The 7,549-nt window shown below is 44.2% G+C and overlaps 1 protein-coding gene across 1 annotated transcript in view; it reads right to left on the bottom strand.

Annotated features, from left to right (window-relative positions):
- Positions 1–1,653, bottom strand: part of LOC122561982 (fas-binding factor 1 homolog) — a 77,653-nt gene extending 76,000 nt beyond the window's left edge. The window contains exon 1 of the mRNA XM_043714331.1: positions 1,650–1,653. The gene's annotated coding sequence lies outside the window, so the exon portion shown is untranslated. The remainder of the gene's footprint in view (positions 1–1,649) is intronic.
- Positions 1,654–7,549: the final 5,896 nt, after the last annotated feature.

The following is a 7,549-nucleotide window of genomic DNA, read 5'->3' as shown; positions in this document are numbered from 1 at the left end:
GCTTTTCCTTTCAACCTTAGGTTCCAGTCTATTCAGCGCAGCTCTACTCTTGTCATAGAATCCCTACAGTGTAGAAAGAGGCTGTTTAGCTCATTGACTCCATGTGATACAGCATAGAAGGAGGCTATTCAGCTATTCATGACAACTCAGATGTCCTTTCTAATCCCAAGTTCCTGCATATGGCCCATAGTCCTGCAGTTTACAGCAGTTAAGATGCAAATCCAGATACCTGGGTTCAATTCCAGCCTCGAGTGACTGTCTATGTGAAGTTTGTATGTTCTCCCTGTGTCTGTGTGTGTTTCCTCTAGGTACTCCAGGTTTCCTCCCACAGTCCTGGACATTAGGAGCAATTTAGCATGGACAATGCATGTAACCTGCACATGTTTGGACTGTGGGAGGAAATTGGAGTACCTGGAGGAAACCCGTGCAGGATTAGTGAGAGCATGCAAACTTCACACAGTCACCTGAGGCTGGAATTGTATCTGGGCCCCTGGCACTGTGAGACAACAGTGCTAACCACCGTGCTACTGTGTCTCCCTTTCGTGCCGAAACAGGTCTTAGTGCAGAAAGAGTTCATTTGGTTCATCAAGTTTGCACCAAGCCTCTAAAGAGCATCACACCCAAAGCTACACTCTGCCTCATCCAAAGCACCCTGCGTGGGATTTTTTTAAAGCAATGGCAAACCCATCTAATTTGTTCATCCCTGCACACTACTTGGCAATTTAGCATAGCCAGTCACCCTAACCTGTCCATCTTTGGACTGTAGTAGGAATCCGGAGCAGTCAGAGCAAACCCGTGCAGACACTGGGTGAGCACGCAAACTTCACACAGTCACTCAAGGCTGGAATTCAACCCGGGTCCTGGGCACTGTGAAGCAGCAGTGCTAACCACTGAGCCACCATTCTTGCCCCACTGAAATTTGGTCTCAGCTGTTTTTTTATTCTTTAATAATTGAGGGGGTTGGTTATCTCAGTTGGCCAGACTGTAAGTCCACAAGAAATAGGAACAGGAATAGGCCATTTGGAACCTCGAGTTCTGCTCTGCTATTCACTAAGATCACCTCTTATTCTTCTAGACACCCAATCTATTTAGCCTTTGCTCATAAGGCAGTCCCTCCATTCCAAGGATCCCCCTCGTGAACCTTCTCTGAGCTGCGTCCATGAAATAAAAAGGGACCAATACTCACAGCACCTGAGACCCGGGTTCAATTCTCAGGCGACTCTCTGTGTGGAGTTTGCACATTCTGCCCGTGTCTGCGTGGGTTTCCTCTGGGTGCTCTGGTTTCCTCCCACAGTCCAAAAATGTGCAGGTTAGGTGAATTGGCTAAGTTAAATTGCCCGTAGTGTGTTAGGTGAAGGGGTAAATGTAGGGGAATGGGTCTGGGTGGGTTGCACTTTGGCGGGTCAGTGTGGACTTGTTGGGCCGAAGGGCCTGTTTCCACACTGTAAATAAGTAAGTAATCTATTCTCCGTACTCCAGATGTGGTCTCACCAGTGCCTTATACAGTTGCAGTAAGACTTTAGCTAACCCTAACTCTAAAACTTTGAAATAAGGGCCAACATTTCATTAGCCTTCCTGATTACCTACACACCTATGTGCTAGTGTCTGTTTCATGTACAAGTACCCTCAAGTCCCTTTGGAGTTGCAACTTTCTGTGGTCTTCCTCCATTTAAATAATGTTCTACTTTTTTGTTCTGTCTTCCAGAATGAACAACTTCACATTTTCCCACAACATACTCCATTTTCCACTTCTTGTCAACATATGTAACCGATCAATGTCTCTCTGTAAACAGTTTGTAACCCTCTCACAACTTGTCTTTCCACCTATTTTTGAGTCATCTGCAAGTTTGGCTACAGTTCACTTCCTTCCTCCAGCACTGATCCCTGTGGATCACTGGGCATTAGTTGCAACTTGAAAAAGAACCCCTTATTTCCAGTCGCTGTGTTCTTCCCCTAAATTGAGTCTCTATCCATGTAAATATAATATTTCCAACACATTGGGCTGTTACCTTATGACTTAATCACTTATGAGGTACCTTATCAAAAGCCTTCTGGAAATTCAAATACCATAAATCTACTGGTTGCAATTTAATGTTTGATTTACTGGTAGGTGAGCACTTTGGAGAAGGGCAACAGAGATGACCCAGGTAATCATAGACCAGTGAACCTTATGTCTGTTGTAGGAAAAGTTTTGGAAAGGATTATAATAGATAGGATTTATAGTTATCTAGCAAGCAACAATTTGATTGGCGATAGTCAATATGGTTTCGTCAAGGGCAGGTCATGTCTCACAAACCTCATTGAGTTTTTGAGAAGGTGACCAAGCATGTGGATGAGGGTAGGGCATGGTATACATGGACTTACATTAAAGCCTTTGATAAGTATCCACATGGTAGGCTGTTGGAGAAAATGCAGAGGCATGGGATTGAGGGTAATTTAGCAGTTTGGATTAGAAACTGGCTTTCTGTAATAAGGCAATGAGTGGTGGTTGATGGAAAATATTCAGCCTGGAGTCCAGTTACTAGTGGTGTGCCACAAGAATCTGTTTTGGGACGACTGCTGTTTACCATTTTTATAAATGACTTAGACGCAGGCAAAGGTGGATGGGTTAGTAAGTTTGCAGACGACACTAAAGTCGGTGGAGTGGTGGGTAATGTGGAAGAATGTTGCAGATTGCAGGGGGAATTGGATAAACTGCAGAATTGGACTGAGAGGTGGCAAATGGAGTTTAATGCAGATAAATGTGAGGTGATTCACTTTGGGAAGAATAACAGGAAGGCAGAGTACTGGGTCATTGGAAAGGTTCTTGGTTGTGTGGATGTGCAGAGGATCTTGGTGTCCATGTACATAGATCCCTGAAAGTTGCCACCCAGGTCGATAGTGCTGTTAAGAAGGCATATAGTGTGTTAGGTTGTATTGGTAGAGGGATTGAGTTCCGGAGCCATGATGTCATGCTGCAACTGTACAAAATGCTAGTGTGGTCTCACTTGGAATATTGTGTACAGTTCTGGTCGCCCCAGTACAGGAAGGATGTGGAAGAATTGAAAAAAGTGCAGAGGAGGTTTGCCAGGATGTTGCCTGGTCTGGAGTGAATGTCTTATGAGGAAAGGCTGAGAGACTTGAGTCTGTTCTCATTGGAGAGAAGAAGGCTAAGAGGGGATTTAATAGAAACAAGTTGATCAGAGGACTAGATAGGGTGGACAGTGAGAGTCTTTTTCCTAGGATGATGATGTCGGCTTGTACGAGGAAGCATAGCTGCAAATTGAGGGGTGGTAGATTTAAGACAGATGTCAGAGGCAGATTCTTTACACAGAGAGTGGTAAGGGCGTGGAATGCCCTACCTGCTAATGTAGTTAACTCAGCCTCATTAGGGGCATTTAAACAGTCCTTGGATAAGCACATGGATGGTGATGGGATAATGTAGGAGGATGGGCTTAGATTAGTTCTCAGATCGGCGCAACGTCGAGGGCCGATGGGCCCGTTCTTCGTTGTATTATTCTATGTTCCCCTTTATCCAGTTTGATTGAGACTTTCTGGAAAGATTCTAATAAATTATTCAGACATGATTTCCCTTTCTGGAAGCCATGCTGTCTCTGCTTGATTAGGTTATAATTTTCCAAATGTTCTGCAATTACTTTCTTAATAATGGTTTCCAATACTTTTCCAGTTAAGCTAATTGACCTGTAGTTACCTGCTTTTTACCAGCGTAGAGAAGATCGCACTGTGTGCAGCAAACATAGATTTACTGTATTGAAAGAAATACAAGTAAATCATTGCTTCATCTGGACGGTGTGTTTGGGTCCTTGGACAGTGAGGAGGCAGGAGAGAAAATGACAAGTGTTTAACACATTTTGTAATTGCAGAGTGAAGATCTGCAGAGAAAAGTGATGGAAAGCATCATCAGTAGTACTATAATGCAGCACTTCTATTCTCTCATGGGACATGAGCATGACTGGTTGAACAGCATATATTGACCATTCCTAGTTGCCCTTGAGAAGGTTGGTGCTGAGCTGTCTTCATGTACGGCTGCAGTTTACATGCTGTAGGTAGACCCACAATGTCATGGAGGCATTCGGGAAGATGTCAGGTGACTTAACAAGATAAGAACCTCTCATCAACCTGTTCAGAGAAGTTATGACACACCTCTGGAATAGCCTCCTGGCTCAGAGGAAGGGACACCACCACTGCAGTTCAAGAGCCCCACGTTCCTCAAGGTAACTTAGTATGGCAACAGCTCTTCCCAAGACCACAAGAATTTGGAAAGTTGTGAAAGGAGCCCAGTCCATCATGGAAACCAGCCTTCCTTCCACTGACTCTGTCTACGCTTCCCACGTCTCGAGAAAGCAGCCAACAAAATCAAAGACCCCTCCTTCCTGGTTGTACTCTCTTCCACCTGCTTCCATCGAACAGAAGGTACAAAAGTTTGAAAATATATACCACTAGATTTAAGAACAGCACCTTCTTGACTGTTATCAGACTTTTGAACAGACAAAGAACAAAGAAGAACAAAGAAAATTTACAACCCATGGACAGGCCCTTTGGCCCCTCAAGCCTGAGCCAATCCAAATCCAGTGTCTAAACCTGTCGCCCAATTCCTAAGCATGTGTATTCCTCTGCGTCCCATCTACTCATGTCCAGACTCACCTTAAATAAATCTACTGTGCCTGCCTCTACTACCTCTGCTGGCAACGCGTTCCGGACACTTACCACCCCCTGTGTAAAGTTCTTGCCATGTATACCCCCCTGAAACTTTTCACCACTCACCTTGAATTCGTGACCTCCCGTTATTGAACCCCTCACCCTGGGAAAAAGCTTATCTCTATCCATCCAGTGTATACCCTTCACCCTGGGAAAAAGCTTATCTCTATCTATCCTGTGTATACCCCTCAATCAGGTCCCCCCTCAATCTCCTTTTTTCTAATGAAAACAATCCTAACATACTCAACGTCTTCATAGCTAGCACCTTCCATAGCAGGCAACATCCTCATAAACCTTCTCTGCACTCTCTTCAAAGCGTCCACATCCTTTTGGTAATGTGGCGACCAGAACTATACACAGTATTCTAAATGCGGCCGAACCAAAGTCTTGTACAATTTTATCATGACTTGCCAGCTCTTATACTCAATAGCCCATCTCAAGAAGGCATACTATATGCCTTCTTGACCACTTTATCCATCTGTGCAGCCACCTTCAGGGTAACTCCCAGATCTCTCTGCTCATCAACTTTTCCCGAGGCTCTTCCCTTCATTGTATAATTCGCTCTAGAATTAGACTTCCCAAAATGCATCACCTCCCATTTGCCTGGATTGAACTCCATCTGCCACTTTTCCGCCCAACTCTCCAGTCTATCTATATCCTCCTGTATTCTCTGACAGTCCCTTATGCTTTCTGCCCTACTCCACCAATCTTTGTGTCATCTGCAAACTTACTGATCAGACCAACAGTGCTCTCTTCCAGATCCTTTATGTATATCACAAACAACAGTGGCCCCAGCACTGATCATAGAACATAGAACATAGAAGAATACAGCGCAGTACAGGCCCTTGGGCCCTCGATGTTGCGTGGAACACCACTGATCACCTTTCTCCATTCCGAGAAACTCCCTTCAACTACTACTCTCTGTCTCCTGTTGCTCAACTAGTTCTTTATCTACCTCTCATATATTCACATTGATCTTTCTCTGAAGCTGTAACACTGTATTCTGCATTCTATTCCTTTACCCTGATGAACTCGTGTAAAGTATACTTTATCTGGTTAGAACTCACAACAATACTTTTCACTGTATCTCGGTATATGTGACAAGAATAAATCTAGTCAAATCAAAATCAGTGTCCTCGCCCCAGATATCTTCAGCTGTTTCATAATAAAAACCTCCCCTCCATTATAAAGTCAGAAGTGGAGATGTATGCCCAGTCCATGAGCTGTAAGTAGACCCACCATGCTGATCGAAATGAAATTCCAGGATTTTGTCTCAATGGCACTGAAGGAAGCATGATTTATTTCCAAATCAATATGGTGAGTAGCTTTGAAGGAATTTGCAGATTGTAGTGTTTCCATCTATCTACTGTCACTGTCCTAGACGGTAGTGGTTGTAGGTTTGGAAGATGTTGTCTAAGGATCTTTGGTGAATTTCTGCAGTGCATGTTGCATTGCTGTAACAAGGTATGGATGTTTGTGAATGTGGTGCTAATCAAGCATCAATCAGTTTCCTGGATGGTGTCAAGCTTCTTGAGTATTTCAGGAGCAGCATTCATCCAGGCAAGTGGAGAGTACTCCATCACACTCACGAGTTGTATCTTGTGGATGGTGGATAGACTTTAGGGAGTCAGGAGGTGAGTTAGGTGAGTTACACGCTGCAGTATTTCTAGCCTCTGACCTACTCTTGTAGCCACTGGGTTTAAGTGGCAAGTCCACTTGAGTTTCTAGTCCATGGTTACCACAAGGATGTTGATAGTGAAGAATTCAGTGAGCGTCCAGAGGCAGTATGGTAGTATGAAGGGCGAGGCTGGTGGGATGACTAGAGAAATTAAGGCTCTGGTCAAGAAAGAAAAGGAAACATATGTCAGGCATAGACAGCAGGGATCAAGTGAATCTTTAGAAGAGTATAATGCAGTAGGCGCATAATCAAGGGAAATCGGGGGGCAAAAGTGGACATGAGAGAGCTTTCGCAGATTCTCCAAATACATTAAGGGAAAATGAGTAAATGCGGAGATATCGTACCCCTAAAGTCAGCAAGGCCACGTATGTGCGGAATCATAAGCAATACTAAATGAATATTTCAAAAAGAACAAAGCACCATACAGCACAGGAACAGGCCCTTCAGCCCTCCAACCCAGCGCTGATCCAGATCCTCTATCTAAGCCTGCTGCCTATTTTCTAAGGATCTGTATCCCTTTGCTCCCTTCCCATTCAAGTATCTGTCTAGGTACATCTTCAATGACGCTATTGTTCACACCCCTATCACCTCTACTGGCAGAGCATTCCAGGCACCCATCACCCTCTGCATGAAGAACTTTCTACGTATATCACCCCTAAACTAGTAACTATAGGCCGGTGAGTCTCACTTCTGTTGTGGGCAAAGTCTTAGAGAGAATTGTAAGGGATAGGATTTATGCACATCTAGATAGGAATAATGTGATCAAGGATAGTCAGCATGGTTTTGTGAAGGGCAAGTCGTGCCTCACAAACCTTATTGAATTCTTTGAAAAGGTGACGAAGGAGGTTGATGAGGGGAAAGCGGTAGATGTGGTATATATGGATTTTAGTAAGGCGTTTGATAAGGTTCCCCATGGTAGGCTACTGCAGAAAATACGGAGATATGGCATAGAGGGTGAGTTGGAGGTTCGGATTAGGAATTGGCTGGATGGAAGAAGACAGAGGGTAGTAGTTGATGGCAAAGTTTCTTCATGGAGTGCCGTCACTAGCGGTGTTCCGCAAGGATCTGTTTTGGGACCATTGCTGTTTGTCATTTTTATAAATGACCTGGAAGAGGGGCTAGAAGGTTGGGTGAGCAAGTTTGCGGATGATACGAAAGACGGAGGAGTTGTTG

The sequence above is a fragment of the Chiloscyllium plagiosum genome, chromosome 24 (genome assembly GCF_004010195.1).
Source record: "Chiloscyllium plagiosum isolate BGI_BamShark_2017 chromosome 24, ASM401019v2, whole genome shotgun sequence".
Lineage (NCBI taxonomy): Eukaryota > Metazoa > Chordata > Chondrichthyes > Orectolobiformes > Hemiscylliidae > Chiloscyllium > Chiloscyllium plagiosum.
The sequence above is the reverse complement of the archived record's forward strand: the minus strand, read 5'-3'. Positions and strand labels throughout refer to the sequence as shown.